This window comes from Equus asinus, chromosome 8 (assembly GCF_041296235.1).
Source record: "Equus asinus isolate D_3611 breed Donkey chromosome 8, EquAss-T2T_v2, whole genome shotgun sequence".
NCBI classification, from domain to species: domain Eukaryota; kingdom Metazoa; phylum Chordata; class Mammalia; order Perissodactyla; family Equidae; genus Equus; species Equus asinus.
In genome coordinates, this window is record NC_091797.1 from 82,108,862 (window position 1) to 82,128,949 (window position 20,088).

Here is a 20,088-nt window from a genome sequence, read left to right on the forward strand (position 1 = left end):
CTTCTCTCTGGTCTCCTTCTCCTGTGACATCGTGACCGAAGCCCAGGTGTGAGCATCTGGGTTTGAATCTGCGCCTCACTTCCGAGTCACTGAGCTTAAGTTACCCAATCTGTGTGTGCCTCAGTTTCCCCACCTGGAAAAGGGTCTCGTAAGAGCATCCACCTCTTAGATTGCTGTGGAGATCAGCTGAATCCATCCACGCAAATTAAATAACAACAATGAGTGCTTATGTAGCAGTTACTATGTGCCAGACACGGTCAACACTCTTCGTTAGTACTACCCCCATTGCACAGATGGGAACTCTGAGGCTCAGAGAGACTGCATAATTTGCCCAAGGTCACAGAGAGAAGACCCAGGAGTCTGTGTTCCCAATCCCGGAGCTCTGCGGCCACTGGCATGCAGGGGGTGCTCCATTCATGTTTGTTGTTACTGACGCTCACAGCCACGGCCGGCTTCACAGGTGTTTGACTTGTGTGGTTGCGCAGGGCCTGGCGCTTAGAAGGGTAAAGCTTTGAACGCTCTGCTGTCCCTGTCTTTAAATTCTTAATTTTACCGAAGGGACCCATATCCTCATTCTGTTCTGGGACCTGAAATTTCATAGCTGGTCTTGCTCAGAATCTTAAAGGGGCCAATCACCTGCTTGTCTTCCTCCCTCCCTCCCTGGGCTGTGAGCTCCTTGGGATTTCAGATAACAGCTCCCTTATCTCTCCATCCGACCCCTAGTCCCTGCCCAGCAGGTAGCCGGTGTTCACATTCTGGCCGGAAAGGACAGAGGTGGCCAGAACCACAGCTGTTGTCCCAGCCTCCACTTTCCCTTGACAGCCCAAGAATACCTTCCAGCCCAGGGAGCCTCAGAAAGCGCCGGAGAAGGAACCTCTCCAGAAGTGTGCAGAGACTCTGGCCGATGGCCACCCAAACCAGGTCTTTCCAGAACGGCAGGGAGAGAGCAGGATAGCCCGGAGACACTGCCTCTTGGGGAATCCCAGCCAGGCCCCAAAGACCCTCCTAAGCAGTTAATTTGGACGCTGGCTCTGTAAATGGTGGCAGGGAGACCCGGCGTAACGTGTAATTATGCTGGTTGGAGCTGGAGCAGGGCGAGTTCTCTCCAGCCTGCGATGCTGGAGGTAATTCGGATCCCAAAGTGTGGCTGTGGTCAGGGCTCAAAGGCAAACAAGAGCCTCCCTAAGGACAGACATCATTCAGTCTAAAGGTTCAAGGCGGCAGGTATGATGGTTGGAAGAGTTTTCTCCCCTTTGCACAGGAAGCAGGTAGTGCGGGGGAGGGGGAGGAGGAAGAAACATTTGTCAGCACCCACCATGCGTCACACTCTGCAAGACGATGTTATCAGAAGGGGCTCGGGCAGGCGGGAGGTGGGCGCCGCATTTCTGAGACTGGAGTCGGATGCCACTCCTCTCCCCTGCCCGCCTGCCCGCCCCTCCTCCACATTTTTCTAATTACTGATCATTTAAAATCGAAGGTGAGATTCACATAACATTCAATGAACTGTATTGGAGCACACAACGCATTCAGCACATTCACAATCTCGTGCAACCACCTCCCATATCAAGTTCCAAAAGATCGTCATCACCCCAAAAGGAAACCCTGTAGCTGTTACTCATTTACCACCCCCACCCCATGTCCTCCTCCCACAGCCCCTGACAACCACTCATCTCCTCCTGTCTCTGTGGATGCACTTATTCTGGACACTTCGTATAAGTGGAATCATCGCATATGTGAGCTTTGGTGCTGGCTTCTTTCTCTTGGCCTCATGTTTTCAAGGTTCGTAGCATGTATCAATGCTTCATTCCTTTTCATTGCCAAGTAATATTCCATTGCCTGCACATGCCTGCCGTAGTTTGTTGATCCACTCATCCATTGATCGACACTGGGTTGTTTCCACTTTTTGGCTTTTCTCAACAATGCTATGAGCATTTGTGTATAAGTTTTTGTGTGGACACATTTTCAATTCTCTTGGGTACATACGCAGGAGTGGGATTGCGGGGTCACATGGTAATTCTGTGTTGAACTTTTTGATGTTTTCTACAGCAGCTGCACCATTTCACAGTCCCACCAGCAGCGCACAAGGGTTCTGATTCCTCCACACCCTCGCCAACACTTATTTTCTTTCTTTTTTTTTTTCATAATAACCGATTTTTCGAGCGGGCCGAGGTAAGCCCCTGTCTGCCACTGGGGCTTAGACACAGAGCTGGGTCTTTTGGACTGACAGGAAAGTCCCTTAAAGCCAGAGAGCAGAAGTGGCAACGTGGGGCCCCCCAGAAATAATTCTAGAAAGATCATCTCCAGGCTGCACCAGGTCTAAAGGGCCTGGTGATGGTTTCAGCATTGCAAGCTGCCTCCAGGTGGCATGTGGGTGCGTTGGGGGGAAATGGGTGTGTATGGGTCCCTTGGAGCCCACACAGCTTGCCATGGACACCTCTGCCTGAGTGTCACCAAGGGGGACAGCGTTTTGCCAGCTCTGCCAGAGCACTGACAGCCTGAGTGAGCTGGCAGAGGGCAACAGCAACAAAATGAGGGGCCACTGAGTCACTGGGAGGGGGGAGCGGGGAGGAGCAGGGCCAGCTTGGGCGAAAGGTCACATGGCTTCTCCCACCCACAAAGGGACTGAGAAGTACAATGATATTATGCTTGGAAGGCGAGAGACCCAGAAATATTTGGCAGACAGCGCTGATGACTACCACATATAACTGACTGTAAATAATATATTTAATCTCTAATGATGCTCATCTGTTATTTAGGCTGCAAGTTACAGACAACACAACTTAGACAGGTTCCAGTGGCCTGAAACAACAAAAAAGTCATTATTTCACATAATAAGAAAACTGAAGAAGGGCTCCCTCCAGGCCTATAGGTCATGGCTACATCATATCATCAACGTCGCTGGTTCTTCCCATATCAGGTCTGACATCCTCGGTTGACTTTGTCTCAGGCTCAGGATTCCCAGTGTCACATTCAGACAGAACGATGACCGTCCAGCATCTTCTTAGGAGCAAGGAGGGCTTTCCCAGAAGCCCCAGCAGACTTTCTCCCATGTCTCCTCGGCTGTCACTGGCTCACGGGACCTCCAGTGAACCAATCCCGGGCAAGGGAAATGGAGGTCCCATCCCTGGTGTCATCATTTGGGTAGAATAGACAGGCACTGGGGACATGGGAGGGGTGGGGTCAGCCACAGTGAGCCCAGAGCTCCCTGCCTTCTTCTTCACCTCCCGCATGTTCAGGAAAGTAGGCCCTGGCAAGGGTTGTCCCCCCAAACCTCCAGGCCAGTCCGCCCTACTCCCGACTTCCTCTCTAATCGTGGCTTCCAGCACCTGAGCATCATCGCCTTTGATTTGCCCTTGGCCTCCCCAGCATCTACCCGACCAGTGACCCTGCATGTCCATTCCAGTCAGCCAGCCCAGCTCAGAGCCGGGCCAGAGAACTTTCCATTCTGCTCCTGATCATGTGTCCACCCGCATCAGCCTTTCCCAGCTGCCTGCAGGGCCGAGGCCTCTCAGAACAGCTCCTGTTCAGTCAGACATATCCGACTGATCAGCAGTTCTGGGCCTGGGGCTGGCCGGGCAAGGGCCTTTCAGATCCCCTGTCTGCCCAGGCGCGTCAGCTGTTCCCAGCACCCCCCACCCCCACCCGGCAACGTGGCTGGGCCTGGCCCCATGAGCGGAGAAAGCCAGAGGGGGCCGTGCCAGGAGCACGCGGGCTCTCCTGCTCAGGAGGCTGACGCCTGAGATGGGACATGGGCGGGAGAAATGGACGATGGCGGTGAGGGTTTGAGAGGAGCAAGAGGGAGGAATGACAGAGAAGGAAAAAAAGAAAAAAGAGAGAGAGAGAGAGTGTACACAAGGACACTCTGAGACAGCAAAGGGCCCTCCTCTCCTTCCTGTCTGCATCCCCAGCACCTGATATAGTGCCTGGTACAAACGGGGAGAGGCGGTTGAACTGGCCTGAAAAATTGGGGAGATAGAGGAGATCCCAAGAGGGAGCAGGAAGATGAAGGGAGGAGGGGAAGGAAGAAGAAAGAGAGACAGAGAAGAGAGCAAAATGACAGGGCAGGAGGGGTGCATGTAACTCCATCTTGTCTGTCTTGACATCTCGTCATTAGCACAGCCCCTGATACACTGCAGTGGCTCCGTAAGTGTTTGTCTTTCTGACCTAAAGGAAGAGGAGGAAAGGAGACAGACATGGAGAGGAAAGAAGACAGAAGGAAGAGAAAGAGAGAGATCAGGGATGATGAGACAGAGAAAGAGAGAGAAGTGAAAGGGAGGGGAGAGGAGGGAGGGGAGGGGAGAAAAGGCATGGGGTGGGGGCAGAGAAGAGGCAGGACCAACCCGCAAAGGAAGTGGGAGCAAAGAAGTTAGCCAAGCGATGGGAGCTGGAGTGGCTCATCCTTTGATGAAAATGCACATTAGCAAACGTGCTGGGATCTGACAAGTGCCAACAGGCCCATCGCAGAGTTAAAAAGTGCTACATCTGTCAGGGTTTCAATTTTTAAGTCAGCACTTTCTTTCTCCTCCTCATGCTGGGGTTCTGCAACTGTGGATTTCCCCTCGTGTCTCCCACAAGCACGCGGGCTTGTCACGGAGCCGTCAGACCTCCAGGGAGCCTGGGAGGGCAGGGTGGGCATGTCAGGAGCGTCCATGGGGCCGGGGGGAGCGGGCGCGTAACTGCCTCCCAGACAGCAGCTGTGACAGGGGTATCCTGTGGAGGCGACAAGGGAATGCAGGTGAGGTTTTCAGTCGATGCTGGGAGGCCCCAAGGCAGCGAGCCTCCGGACTGGGATGAATAGCGTCCCCCCCAAATTCATGTCCATCTGGAACCTCAGAGTGTGGCCTTATTTGGCAGTAGGGTCTTTGGAGATGTAACTAGTTAAGGATCTCGAGATGAAATCATCCTGGATTTAGGGTGGGTGCTAAATTCAATGGCTGGTGTCTTATAAGAGGAGAGAACACAGAGATGAACAGAGAGAGGGCCAGGTGACCATGGAGGCAGAGAGCACAGTGATGTACCTACAAGCCAAGGGACAAGGATTGTCTGGAGCCACCAGAAGCCAGGAGGGACGCCTGGAACAGATTCTCCCCTAAGGTCTCTAGAAGGAGCCAACCCTACAGGCACACTGATCTTAGACTTCTGGCCTCCAAAACTTGGAGAGAATCATTTCTGTTGTTTTAAACCAACCGGTTCACGGTAATTTGTTACGGCAGCCGCAGGTTAATATGAGCTCCTGGCCTTGGGGGACCCATTTTGGCTGTTCTTGGGTCTGATTGGAAGACGGCAGGGCTGGCAATAAGGGAGGGTTCCACGCCCTCGACCCTGATCCTGTCGAATCTCCAGAGCCGAGAGTGGCTGGTTCTCTTGCCACCTGGCAGTCGTGTTATTCTCTTCTCTCCAGAACGCGGGTCCCTGGACCAGCCTGGAGGATAGGGCCATGGGGGGGCTTTCATCCAGCCTCACACTCAGGGGCTAAAGGCAAGGCGGGGGCTCAGGAGACCGCCAGACCCCACAGGACCTGGACCCCGGGGTTGGATAGGGGCTACCCCTGGGGGCTCCTTCAGTGTAGTCTATGACCCCTGCCAGTCCCGGGTTCAAATCCTGTGACAAATTCAAATCCGAATTCCCAGGTGTGCAAGCTTCCCTTGGTCTGGCCCATCCCTTTGTCTGTCTTTGACAGCCTCAACTGTAAAATGAGAAAGAAAATCCCTCCCTCGTGAAGTCATTGGAGAATTAAAGAAAAAATGTACGTGGAGACCTTAGACAAGGCGTCAGTGAATGATGATGATGGAGACGAACATCCTTCCAAGCCTGTTTCTGTCCAGCCCTGGATGGTCATGACAGGCCGTAAAGAAAGATGGTGTCTGCCCTCTAGCAAAATGGGAAGACCGGATGCAAATGTGTGAAATTATTAGGAAGCCATAAAATCCACAATAATAGTGAGTGACTAGGATTACTGCTGCCCGACTAGTAGGGTGTCACGGAGGGCATACGTAGGGTAGGTGACCAGCTCGTCCCCGTTTGCCTGGGACTTGCCTGGGTTAAGCATTGGAAGCCTCGATTCCCGGGTGAAGTGGGCCAGTTGGCCAGCCTACATGGAAGAGGCAACTTCAGCTAGGCCTCAAAGGAATCATTTATTCATCCATCCAATCATCCATCTACTCATTCATTCATTCATTCGCCAAACATTTATTGAGAGCTCACCACAGGCCAGGGTCTTAGGCAATGGAGACACAGGACACAGCCCCTGCCTGCATAGTGCTCGCATGCATGCTTGCATGCATTCATCCGCTCATTCAGGAAAGCATCTATTGAGCACCCACTGTGTGCCAGGCACTCGGAGGTGCAGTGAACGCAGACAGATGACATCGTTTCTGGTCTCAAGATGCCCACATCCAGTAGGGGAGAGAAGATGGCGGGAAATTCCCTCCGGTGCAGGAAGGGCTGCTGTAGCATCCAGTAGGCAGAGAGACCTCAGGGAGGGAGAAGGACTCCCAATCCCACCTTAGGGAGGGGGAATCTTCTCAAAAGAGGTGGCACTGAGCTGACTCTGAAGGGAGAGCTGAGAGGAGTCAGTCAGAGAAACAAGGAAGGGTGTTGAGGCAAAAGCGTCGGCCTGAACGCAGGCAGCCCGGGAAGGTGCCCATGGGAAATGCAAGTCTGGCGCTTTGGTGCAGAGAACACAGCCGCAGCAGGGGGCAGTCCAGAGGAAGTGAGGCAGGACTGGGCGGGGGAGGGAGGGAGGGAGGAGCCGGTGGGACCTGTGGAAGGGACAAGACTGAAGGGACGGCCCAGTATGGACCCTGGCTGGCGGTCAGGACCGAGGGCCTGCGGAAGGAGTGGAGGACGGAGGGACATGCTTGGCTTCAGGACCGACAGGAGAAGAAAGAAAAGTCAGGACACACCGGACCCCATCCTGAGCTTGGGCCCTGGCTTTGGGGACTGCATGGTGGCACTGAGTCTTCCTCGGTGTTTGGGTCAAAGATGCACATCGTCCCTGCTTGTCTTGTGATTGTTTCTGTCCAACGAATAAACACTTAGGGAGCATCTTGGAGCCGGGCCCCTTTGCTGAGAAAACAAAACTGAATATTGTGAGGGAGAGAGACCTGGGGGTCTCACCTAAGGGCTGCAGGGGGTGCGAGTGGCCAGGGAAGGTCTCCCTGAGCCGACTCCCAGTGATCTGGAAGGGCTAGACCTGGGAAGATGCAAGGAGAGGAAGAGTGTTCCAGGCAGAGGGAACAGCCTGTGTAAATGCTCAGAGGCAGGATCAAGCAGCTTATATGTAAGGACCGGAAAAGCCAGGTAGGATGGGGTGGCAGATCGGGGGACCTGGGAGGCACTGCAGGTACAGAAGTGAGCCAGGGTCGGATCAAGCCTGGCAGAGGTGAGAGGTGAGCAGAAATGGGCTCATTCTCGTTTGACACCAGCCCCAGAGAAACAAGCTGCCCATGGCGACACAGCTTGTTAGCCTCAGAGCTGGGGTGGGGACTCAAGTCCCCGCCTTTCTGATTTCCTCTCCATCAGACCCTGCTTCCCCTTCTGGGGAGGTGAAGACAGAGACTCTGCAGGCGTCGGAGACTTTTCAAGGTTCTGCTGCCGCCTCGAGAGGCTTGGCTTGTCTGGGCCGTGGGGCACTGCCCCCAGAGCTCGGAGCCAGCCCGCGCCCTGTTCCAGTCTTTACGTCTGCCCCTTAATTTCCAGGCCCTTCAATTTCCTGATCTCAGAGAATTTTACAGACATAGCGTGCGTGGCTGGCTGTAATCACCGTCTGTTGAATAAATGACCCCTTCTGTCTTGACTTGCAGGTAGTTAAACCTCATGCGGAGAGAAAAGGTGAAATACTCAGGGCAGGAGGGGGGTTGCTCTGCCGGTGACCTGCAGGCTGTCTTCGCTCTTGGGGGCTTCAATTTGTCATCGACAGAACATGACTAACAATGTTTATTTAACTCCTTCAGTGTTTGGAACCGCTTGAGCAAAAATAGTTGGTATAAGAAATGCTTCCGGAGTTCTGTTGTTGGGTCCCCCTGGTCCAGCGTCCCGATTTTCCTCCAGGGAGCCGCCTCTCCCCCTGCCAACCCCATGCACAGTCTCCAGGGGCATCCTTCAGCTCCAGCAACCATGTGACTCCGGATTGGCCAATCCGAACACTGCATTCCCCTGGCGACAGGGATTGGCTCAGAGATGGGCATGTGGCCCAGGCAGAACCAATGGAACACGATAATTTTTGCAACAGCCTTCAGAAAAGGCTACTCACTATTTTCTGCTGGTTTCAAACCTGGGACAACATGACAGGAGCTGCTGGTAGCCATTTTGTGGAGACTGAGAATTTAAGCAATAGAGAGTTCTGGTGATGCTTGCACCCCTAGATCCAACAGTGCCTGAAGCCCACATATCCCCTAGACTTTTCAGTCATGTGTGCCAATGAATTCCCCATTTTGCCTAAACCACCTTGAGTTGGGTTACTGCCTACTTGGAATCTAAAGTTCCTGATATGTTCATCAATCAGACTAGGGGTCAGCAAACCAGGGCTTGTGGACCAGATCCAATCTACCACCTGTTGCTTCCCCTTTCTTTAAGAACTTTATTGAGATGTACTTAATATACATTAAGTCACTCATTTATGCTTTTGCGAATGTATATAGTCATGCAACCAGCGCCAAAATCAAATTTTGGAACACTTCTATCCACACCCCAAATTTCCCTCATACCCTTTTTTTTTTTTTGCTTTATCAGTAAATAAATTTTTAAAATAACAGCTTTATTGGATATGATTGATATACCCTAAAATTCACTCACTTAAAGTGTACAATTCAATGGTTTTTAGTGTAGTCACAGATATGTGCAACCATCACCACAGTCAGTTTTAGAATATTTCCAGCACTTCAATAAAAGCCCATACCCTTTAGCCATCACTGCCCCGTCCCTTCATTCTCCCCACTCCCGTCCTAAGCACCCGCCAGTCTACTTTCCGTCTCTGTGGATTTGCCTGTTCTGGACACACCAAATAGAGGGGATCACGCAGTGTGCAATCTTCGGGTCTGGTATCTTTCACTTAGCATAATTTCAAGGTTCATCCGTGTAGAAGCATGTTTCAGCACTACATGCCTTTTGACAGCCAAATAATATGCCACTGGATGGACAAACCACATTTTGTTCATCAGTCGATGGACATTTGGGTTGTTAGCACTTTTTTTTTTAATAAGTTTTTTTCTTTGCTGGGAAAGATTCACCCCGAGCTAACATCTGTTGCCAGTCTTCCTCTTGTGTTTTTCTTCTCCCCAAAGCCCCAGGGCATGGCTGTGTAGCCTAGTTGTAAGTCCTTCTAGTAATCTTCTGTGTGAGCCACCGCCACAGCCCGGCCGCCGCTGAGAGACGGGTGGTGTGGATCCGTGACTGGGAACAGAACCTGAGCCGCCAAAGTGGTAAGAGCATCGACCTTTGACCACGAGGCCGTCAGGCTGCCTCTGCTTCCACTTTTTGACTATTGTGAACAACGCTGTCATGAACATCCATGTACACGTTTTTGTGTGGAGATGTGTTTTCAGTTCTCTTGGGTGCACACCTAGTTATCGTCTGACCTTTCAACGATAGCCATCGTAGTGGTGCCGCCTAGAGATGCCGCCACCCGTTGTTGTCAATAAAGTTTTATTGGAACACAGTCATGAACATTTGTCACTTACAGATTGTGTGGCTGTTTTTATGCTACAATGGCAGAGTTGAGACAAAGATGACACACCTTGCAAAGCCTAAAATACGTACTCTCTTGCCCTTAATGGAAAAAGTTTACCAACCCGGATTAAGAGGGATCCTCTCAATTCTCATAAAAGGAAACTAAGACCCAGAGACATTATATCTCTACCTAGGAGCACACAGCCAGGACTGGAATCTTTGTGGGCCTAGTTGCTACATCTATAAAATGGGATACGATAGCACAAGAGGTAGGGAGAATTAGATAAAGTGAGGTCAGTAAAGTGCTTAGCCCAGGGGTAGCTGTTCATTCAGTGTGACACTGTCCCAGAATCTGGATGCCTGATGCCCAGTCTGCTGGTCCACCCACCCCCTAACTCCCAAGATGGATGGTTTCCTACCAGCCAGCTAGACCCAGCTGAGTTCCTCATGTGTGAACCGAGCCTTCCGTACCCTGACCGGAGAAGCCTGAGATGTGCACTGTCCATAAACATCAGGTTCACATGTCTGGTGACATCCCTCAGCACGTAGGATGGAGTCCTCTCTTCCCTTCTACGTCCTCTCCTCTCTCTGGGTCCAGGGGGTCCCTGGCATGCCATCACTCTTGCCAGCCGGTAAGCCGGCTCTGGCAGCAGTGCGGGCTTCATTCCTTCCCAGCTCCGAGTCAGAGGGCCAGTACAATTTGGGCAGCCCTCCCCTGTCCTTGTCACCACTCCTTCCTCCTCCCCTGCCTGCAGCCAGGCTCCACAGGACCGGCCAGGCCTCGTTGGTTGAGAACACGAGTTTGGTTTGAAGTCAGGCAGGCCAGGTCGAGGTCTGGCCCTAGGACCTGGGCACATTAACCTCTCTGGGCCTCCGTTTCCTCATCTGCAAGTGGGGACAGCTGTGTCTACCTCTCAGAGCTGCCCTGAGCGTTAAGTGAGCTAAACATATGAGCAGTCCGAAGCACACGCCTGGCAGGGTTTAATAAACGTGTTCTTGGAAAAGGAAGGGTAGAAAAGAGGGACTATGTTGCAGCCGTGCAAAGTGCTTTATGAGTACTCTTCCCATTTTACAACGGGGATGGCAGCTCAGAGATGTGAAGTGAGCTCCCCAAGGTGGCCCAGCAGTGAGGGGCAAAGCCCTGCACCTAACTTCCTGTGTCATCTCAGGCCAGGCCCTTCCCCTCTCCAGGCCTCTGCGTCCCCATCTGTCCCCATTGTTGGGTGGATGATCTAGAAGGTCTCATCCTGTTCTTTGTCCGTGTCCCCGCTCCCTTGAGGTCCACCTCCTGGGAGGGGTAGGGATAGCTTACTCCCTGCCCCTCATCTGGGCTCCTGACAGGCTGGCAATGCCCAAGTCTGTCCCACAGGCTTCCCTGTCTCATTTCTGCAGCTTCAGAGCATCATCTGCTTCCTGCACGACTGACTCAGCCACGGCGAGCGGGCCTGGGGTCCCCCAGGTGTCTCTACTTCTGGCTAATTTGCTTCGCAAGCATCCCTCCGACAGTCTGCAGAGCTCCCCGTGAGCTGGAAGTGGGGGTGTGCTGGCATTGCTGCGGCAGCATCCAGAAAGCAGCTTTACTCATCCCGGACTCACGGAAGTGACTCCTCTTTACCAGCCCTCTCATTTGAGTCAGCTGTCCAGAACCCTATAAAACACGTGGGAAGAGACCCCCGGTGGGAACTTAGATCTCCATAGTCACTCTGCCTGGATCAGCTTCCCTGCTCACTTCCTGCCCTTCACTTCCTGTTCCCACCCTTCATGGCCAACGCTTCCGTCAGGTCTAGTCTAAGATGTCACCTCCTCAGAGAGGCGCTCCTGGATTGCTCATCTGAGTCGCCTCCTCCCTCCACTCTTCTCATCTCCATTTCCTGTCTGCCTCCTTCAGCACACTTAGCCCCAATTACGATTTTACACATTCCTGTGGATGCATTTGGGTCTTTGTGGAGCATTGCAGGTTCGGGGGTGGGGGGGGGAGGGACTGCGTCTGTGCTTCTCATCCATCTGTAGCCCAGCTCTATGAGTGCCTAGCACATAGTAGGTGCTCAGCACACTTTTGGTGAATGAATGAGAAGCTTGTTTGGACCTGTGTGGGAAGCCTGGGGAAGCTGCTCTTGGCAGTGAGAAGGCACCGAGCCGGAGGGTCCTCCTGTAGGGAGGTGACTTCATTCCTCTTGTTCCTGTCCCCAACCTTGTCCCCAGGCTCGGGGGCTACACAGAGCAAACTCTGTGTATAACTATTTTCGCAGCTTTTCAGACTTCCGAACAAGCTGCCTTCTGAAGAAGACACATTACACAGAGCCTTTCTTCCCCTCCTGCTCAGCCAGCCAGTGTCCCAAGGAACAGCCCTTTGTTTATGATAATAAAGCAGCCACCATGGCAACGCATTGTGATGTCATGGGAGTGTGAGGTCATAAATCCTTCCCGAGGAAGAAGGGGACAGAGTGGACACAACGGATTCCGGCCTGCAGGGGACTGTCGCTGGATATGTTTTTCTTATCCCAGGTGGCTCGTTTCTTTTCCTTTTTTCCCTTTTTTCCCCTCTCACTCTCTCTTTTCGTCCCTGAAAAGAGGAAAATGAAAATAAATAAATAAAAGTTTTAAAAGACTCCGAGTGGAAAGATTTGCCCCAGGAATTTCCTGTTGGCCGATGTCCAGTTAGCAGGGAATGCCAGCAATAATGTGAACAATGCTCGCTCGGCCCAGACCTGCAAGGAGAAAACTTGCCCAATTCGCCAGTTTCGTGGCGAGAATATGGCAAAGCCTTGGAGAGTTAGGGCTCTGGACCACGGTGTTCATGAGGAAATATTTCTCTTGCTCACTCTCTCCGTCCTCCCTTCTGCTGAGTCCTTCTCCCTGTTGCTCTCTCTCGATCCGTTTCTCTCTTTGCTAATCTCAATCTGTCTGGCCTCTTACTCTGGTTTTCTCTTTCTGTTTCTCCACTGCTCTCAATTTGTCTCCTTCCATTCAGGTTTCAATCTTTCTTTCTTGGTCTGAACTCTCTCTCTCTGTTTTTCTTTCTCGGTGGTTCTTTCTCCTGCTGAGTCTGTCTCTCCCAGTCTCTGTCTTGCTGGCTTCACTGTTTTTGACTCACTGTCTCTCTCTCACTTTCCTCTCTTCCTTCCCCTGTGCTCATGTTACTGAAATAAATCCACATTTCTGACTCGGAGGACTGCAGGGCAGGCCTGCCCCCTGGACTTTGTGATCTGCCAGCTGAGGGGCGAGGAGTCCCCGTTTCCAGGCTGGGGGTCCAAGTGGCAAGGGGCTCACGGATGCAGGACATCCGCACCCACTCCAGGAACACGTGGGGCCTATGATTCGGGAGCTGTCATGCAGCTGCAGAGAGGCCTGCAAACCTTTTGGCGACATAAACCGAGCTGGCCCATTCTGTGCCACGCCCCTCCCTCCAATGCAGATCAGGAAGGGAGGATGTCCACTTGGGGGGAGGGCGAGGGGGGGATGGGGGGGCAGGGAGGGTCTTTGGCCACCCCAGGCCCATTGTTCTGCCCAGAGCCTCCTTCTGACATCCCATATTGTGTTCTGCATCAGCCCCTATATTGAGCCTAAAAACGCAGGTTATTGCACCTCAGATCTATTGACACGTGGGCCGGGTAACTCTGTGTGGGGGCTGTCCTGTGGACTATAGGTTGTTTAACAGCATCCCTGGCCTCTACCCACTAGATGCCAGTAGCACCCCCCACATTGTGACAACCAAAAATGTGTCCAGACATGACCAAATGGCCCCTGGGGAGACATCACCCCTGGTTGAGAACAACTGCTCTAAATTCTCTCCGCTCGTTTTTGCTCTATCCAAATTCCTCACTCTCATTTGCCCCCTTGCCGATATCCATGGCTCCCTAGTATTAATATTATTACTATTAATATCATAGCAACATTTCTATGGGCCTTTCGATGTGCCAGGCACGGGGCTGGGGGCTCTGTCTGTAGATGAACTAGGTTCCTGGCACCTTCTCGTAGGGCTGCGGGAGGTCCATCAGGATACAGCCACGCCCACTTAGCCCGGCGCTCAGCCTGCTGTTACTGCTCCTGATGCTATTGCCGTGGGTCTTGGTCTGCACACCCCGTCCAGTCTCTGGGCTTTTGCACCTGCCCTGCACCCTGCTTGCACCGACCTCACCCGTTCTCCACTCCCCAGCCTCCATCTCCAGGACCTGTTCCCATCTGACTGGGTCTCCGCAGACTCCTCAGGGCCGGGCGCGCCCTCGGGCTGCCCCCCTGGAGGCCCCTCTCTCTACTTGAGCAGATCCTGCGGTGACCCCCCGGGCTGTCTGGGAGCTGGGCGGTGGGGCAGGGGGACGGCCGCCTCATCTCTGTGTTCCAGCGACTGATGGGGTTGGGGCTTGGTGACCGCTCAAGGTTCTGATGAGAGCAGGGCAAGGACCTTGGGTGGGAAGCCTACGACCCGGGCAGAAAGAAGCGGAGGGGCCCGCCCTAGAGAGCTGGGATCTGCCTGCCCACCTCCAATTCCCCTCACCCCATCTTGGTCCAAAGGGTCCGGCCATCCTCTCGTAAGGCGCCAGGGTTGGCCACGTGACCTAGGTCTGACCAATCAGAGGAAACCACACCGCTAGCCACAGTAATTGGTTCATTGATGGACGCTTGACTCCACTTGGTCCGACGACACTTTTTGGAACCAAGTGGATTTAAAGGAAAACCCAAGGCTCCTGGCAGCCTTGATGGCTCCAGGAAGAGAATCAAAATTAAGAGAGGCGGGACTGAGAAGCCGGATGTCACCATTTGAGGCCCGCGGGCAGGCGGTGCCTGAAGTTTCCACCTTGAGCTCCCCACTTCTGGGGCCAATAATTTGCCTATTTCATTGAAGCTATCTGTCCCTTTCTGCTATGCCCCCTGACTCCCAAACCATGCCCTCTGCCCCGCAGTGGCTCCTACCTTGCTCCTCCCAGTCCATCTGGCTAGCGAGCCCTCCATCCTTCTGCTCTCAGACACAAGAGCTCCAGAGCCCACACGGAACACCCGGAGGTCCCCTCAGCTCTGCTCGCTCTTTGCCGCGCTCCCTCAGCAAACTCAAGGTGAGAGCTAGAGAGGGAACTGAAAACACATCCACGGGGCCCTGGGGAGGAAGCGGGGCTGCTGAGTGGCTCTCACCTTGGGGTCCGTGGGCTCAGCGTCAGATGGAGACACGTCAGCCTCCCACAGAACAACGGAAGGCCCAGCCCGGGGCCAGCTCGTGGAGCCACACCTGCAACGGGTTGCACAGGGGCCGGACTTCCACCACAGCCCCACTGTCTGTGCACAGCTCTGCCCCCACTCCACCCCGGAGCTCCGTCAAAGGCAACTCACTGAAGAGTGAGCTGTGGAGGATGGGGGCATGGCCCAAAAATCACTAATGGGACCCAAGTGCACCTTCTAGAATGAGGTACAGATGGGCAAATAAGTGCATGCATGTGCATGCAAACGCTGTGTGCGCACCCACGTGCGGCGCATGCTGCACGTCACATTTTCATACTAACAGCATGGTTTGGGTGCATTAAGCACATGCACAAGTACACACGCACACACACACACACCCCTTGTGTTAAACACTTTCAAGCCCCGCTCCACACAGGATTCTGAAATCCTAAATCGGGGACGAACGTGGGGCGTGGCGCTGTTAGGCAGTTCGTGTTGGCAAAAGCCAAGACAGAGACAGGTCTTCGCAGTCCCCACGGTGTCCTCCATGGCGTCCATATGTAACAGTCCCCCAGTCTCTGGGGTTCTGGGAAGCACCCCACAAGCCAGCTACTTCTCCACCATTTTCCACCCTCATGCCCAGATGGTGCTCGCCTATACTCGCCGTATAACCCCCCTCGAGGCTGCGAGCCGTGGAATAAATTTCAAGCCATGCTATAAACTGTGCTTTTGGATGTCATTGAGCGCGCCCGTGCCAATGACATCACTGTTTCCATAGCAACTAATATAATTAACGTGAGAGAAAGTGCAAGGAGAAAGAGAAGGGAAAGAGGGAAAGCACCGAGTCCAACCCCAGACAGAGGGAATTACCCGGGGTGGGGCGGGGGACGGGGGGCCTATAAAAGGTTTTACTGCCACTTGTTAGAAAGGCCCGACAGAACTCCGCTCACGGCTGCGGGGCGAATGAGATCATTTGCAAACTGTATCTTTTGCAAAATACAGAAAGGGCTTTGTCGCCTTCACAGTTTATGGAGTTGAAACAGAGGCGGGTGCTCCAGGTGAGGCAGGACGCCTCCACCTACCTCTCTGTTCAAGGTTCTTGTTAAGCTGGGGTCGACTGGACCCGGGAGCCAGAGAGGCCTAAGCACACGTGGGTTTGGCCCTCCGGGCGTTCACATCCCCTAACAGGCGGGGTGGACACACTGAAACATACGCAGGCTTGAAGCCGAGATGGGCAGATCGATGGGGCAAACCCTCAGACTTGGCGGCTGTGCATGGTGACGACACCTCACATCCAGGTTGGGCAGCACAGCACTGAGGAGGCCCATTAGCGTCATCTTGATTAAGCTTCATCCAAGGTACCACGTGTTTTGCTCCCATTAAATAGATGAGCACATTGAGGCTCAGAGAGGAAAGAGAACTTACCCGAGTTAGTGAGCTGAGCCATGCACCCAGCTCTGTCCAACTCCTCGCACGGCGTTCTCTCCACCATCTCAGGAGTGTCTTGCCCATTCCACCGTGGTTGGCCAACTTTGGGATGAACTGGAAGAAATCCCTAGTCCAACCCCGGCTTTCATGCTGTGTGTGGAGTAAGTTAAGTCATTCTTCCTCACGATGCCTCAGTTTCTCCAGGTTTCCACTACTTGATGACGTCGAGTTGGAATGACCTAGAAGAGCTGTGCCATCTGGGTCCATGGCGGGCTTCAGGTCAGAGTCAGCTGGGCCTGCGAGAGCGCCTCACTCAGGGCCCTCACTCTCGGTCCCGGGGAGACGTGGGGTTCCTCAGAGAGACTCAGGGCGCAGTGTGGGGTGGGGACAGTAGGAGCAGTGAGGGCGGCCTGGCTATATAATTGGTGGTTCCCAGGGCAAAGTGAAAATGTGGGGCCCTTATTCAAAGAGAGGAACATGCTGTTAAAGTCCCGAAATATAAGAAGCTTTTCCCTTTCTTCTGCTCTTTCTCTCTCTCGCCCTGTCCAAGTGTTTTTATTTGCTATGTAATATTGCTCTCTCTCAGGCACGGTGATACTTGAGGGCCAAGTGCAGACCCTCACAGGTGCCCCAGGCCCTGCCCATGACTTGGCATGCATGCACGCATGGCTCCCTGCCTGCTGGTTCCCTGTCCCGCCAGCCCCTGGACCAAGATACCGTGCCCTGGGCGAGGGTGGGGAAATGGAGCCAGACATCTTCCCTTCCCACAGGCCTGCCACCCCGATTCACGGTGGATGGGTGACCCCCAAGAGTATTGCAAACTCTGTGCCAGAGCGTGCTTGGTTCCTGGATTGGGGTGGGCAAGAGGCTGGCCCCCTCTGAGTTGCCTGCTGAATGTACCATGGCGCTGCCCGTCTGGGGTGTAGATGGCCACCACCATGCCCCTGAGATGCTGCAGGACTTGCACACCAGCCCCAGTGCTCCCTGCACCTCCTGAGGCCCCTGCCAGGGACAGAAGGCGGCAGCAGTCACAGGGCCGGGTGGGGATCAGATAGAGAGAATCCATCCTGGGGATGTGGGAGGCAGCAGGAGCAAGACCCCCTGTGAGCCGAGGCTCTGAGCCCCCTGAGCATGCTGCATCGTCCCACCAACTTGCATTTACAAAACAAACCCGAGGATAACATTGTTAAGAATTTCAGGATGGGGACGTCTGACTTCATCTCTCTGAGCCTTAGTTTCCTCGGATGGGGCGAGGGTAACAGTTCCACCATCACAGGATTGAAGTAGCCATCAAAGCGGGAACTTCAAGTGAAAAGTTGAGGCGTGGAGCCCGGCCAAGCTAGTGATGCTACCGCCCGGGTGGGGACCCACCCGTGGACATGAGCTGGCCCAGCCTTTCCATCCACATCGGGGCAACCCTGGGAAAGAGCGTCATTTCTGAACATATCCACATCCGGAAACGGCTTGATTTACACGATGACCTATTGAGTAAAGGTGACTCTTAATTGGAAATGCCAGAGTTTACACCCGGTTACACTGGGTGTAAATTGCACCGCTGTATCATTAGACTTCAAAAAAGACAATGGGGTTGCAATCTGTCTATGATGGAGCCACAATCAAAGAGAAATGTGGGTGAATCCAGTCCCAGGAGATCCAGAATTGAAATAAATGCTTTCACTAGATTGCGTAAAAGTTTCTCAAAAGGGGGTTCCTCCCCTCCTCTCCCCGTCTATGAGCTATCGGTAGGACTGTTGCTCACCGCCCACGGCTGCTGTGAGGACTACATGAGACAGCGCGTGGAGAGAGCAGAGGCCAGTGGCCCGGCACAAGGCAGGCCCTCAGCAGATGTGGACCATTATTTACTGGGCTGCACCTAGGAGCGAGGCCAGGACTTGCCGTTTATTAAATCTCAGACTGTGCAACCATCCTCTAAGCCAGATCTTATCATCTCCTCTTCACAGGTGAGGAAACAGAGGCTCAGAGAGCCCAAGGAGCTTGCCCAAGGTCACACAGGGAGTGCTAAGAGCATGCACACAAGCCCGTGGCCGGGGACTGGGTACAGCTGAGGTGCAGCGAGGGACGGACTCAGTTCAGCCATTCTTTATGGAGAGCCTCGTATGTTCCAAGAACAGACCTAGTCCCTGCTCTTGGAGAGCCCCCGCCCCCAGGAAGAGTGTTAATACGCACCCAGGACCCCTCTCAGGCACCTGTGGGGCTAAGAGCCAAATGCAGGAAGTAGAGCCCTAGCCCAACAACTGAGCCCTTCGGAGCTGGTACACGAGAGTGTGCCCTGAGCCAGGGTGGCCCCTGCGAGTCTCCTCGGTCACAGGGTCAGCAGTGGGGTGACCAACTCGGCCCATTTGCCTGGGACTTTCCCAGTTTTAGCACTGAATGCCCTGAGTCCCGGGAAATTCCTTAGTCTCGGCCAAACCAGGACGGTTGGTGACCCTACAGGCAGGCAGGATACGATGATTACAGTGGCATGATTGTCACCAGCATTTAGTAAGTGCTCGCTGCATGCTGGGCGTATATAGGCCATTTCATCCTCACAACCAGCCAAGGAGGTAAGTTCTGTTATTACCCCCATTTTACAGGTGAAGAGACTGAGGCTCAAAGAGGAGAGATGACTGTCAAGGTCAAATAGGGGGCAGGTGGAAGCTGGAGTCAGCGGTGTCCTTCCAGAGGCCGGGCATCCTTCCCGAATTCCCGCAGTGGCGCTGTACCGGCTAGCAGCAGCTCGGTGAGCAGAGAGGGGACTCACACGCAGATTTATCTTTCTCCAGAGACTGAACTCTTAACCACAGCCCTCTAACTAACCGGATTATTCTGCAATAGGGAGCAACTCTACCTTCGGCATTTTCGATATGCTTGGAGCAGTGGGTTGAAACACTTACTAAATCACATGCTTGGAGCTGCCCAGGGAAGGGGAGCTATTCAAATCCAGGCAATCATTTTCCTTTGCACGCACAGTACAAGGTCTGCTGTTTGGGGCATTTTGTGCGAGGTGTGCAAACACTGCCAACTGTGAATATTAATGTGGAGAATCATGGCTGGGCCCATTATCGGCAGGGCTGGGCTCAGGCTGACTCACAGGTGGCCTTCTGAAGGATGCATCTGAAGGATGCATCTGAAGGATGCAGAGGGCACAGCTCACCCTTGGCCGTCCCTCCCGCTGGCCTGCCGTGGCCTGAACTTCCCATGTTTGACCTTAATGGGCTCAAAGGCAGCGTGGGGCCGTCTTCTGCAGGCTGCTGTGAAAATGCTTGTTTCCCAGGAAAGACTCCGGCACCGACCTGGCGGGCAGCTGGGATTGTTTTAAAAAGCAGTCCCGCCCACATTCCAAATTCAGAACCAGAGGCTGGCAAGCTCGGCTCGCTCGGCCAGAGCATCGTGCTTCCCTTGCCCTCCGCCGGAAAGCACTTTGTGCAATTATAGAGCCCCAGAGGACCAGACGGGGCCGTTACTCCATTTATGTCTGTTGGTGCTGCATTCCTTGATCACGTGTCTCAACTTCCCTGCCCCCCTCCCCAGACGGTAAGTTTGGGGAGGTTCTGACACAGAGCATCTGCTTCGTGAACATTCAAGTCAACGAGAAGAGTAATGCCCGTCCATTTCTGCAGCGGCTCTTCCTGCATCCCTTTGCCATACCTTTCCCCCGCTGCCCTGGGTCAGATCACGGGCCCCTGGAAGACCTGGGTGACAAGGTGGGAGCACACTTCACTAGGGCCCACTGGGGAGGGGCCAGGAAAGGATCTTTAGGGGAGGGGCGCAGAAAGAGGGGGTGGGGGGATCCCCATTCAATCCTGGCCAGGCCCACGATTTCTCCCAGGGCTGCCTTGA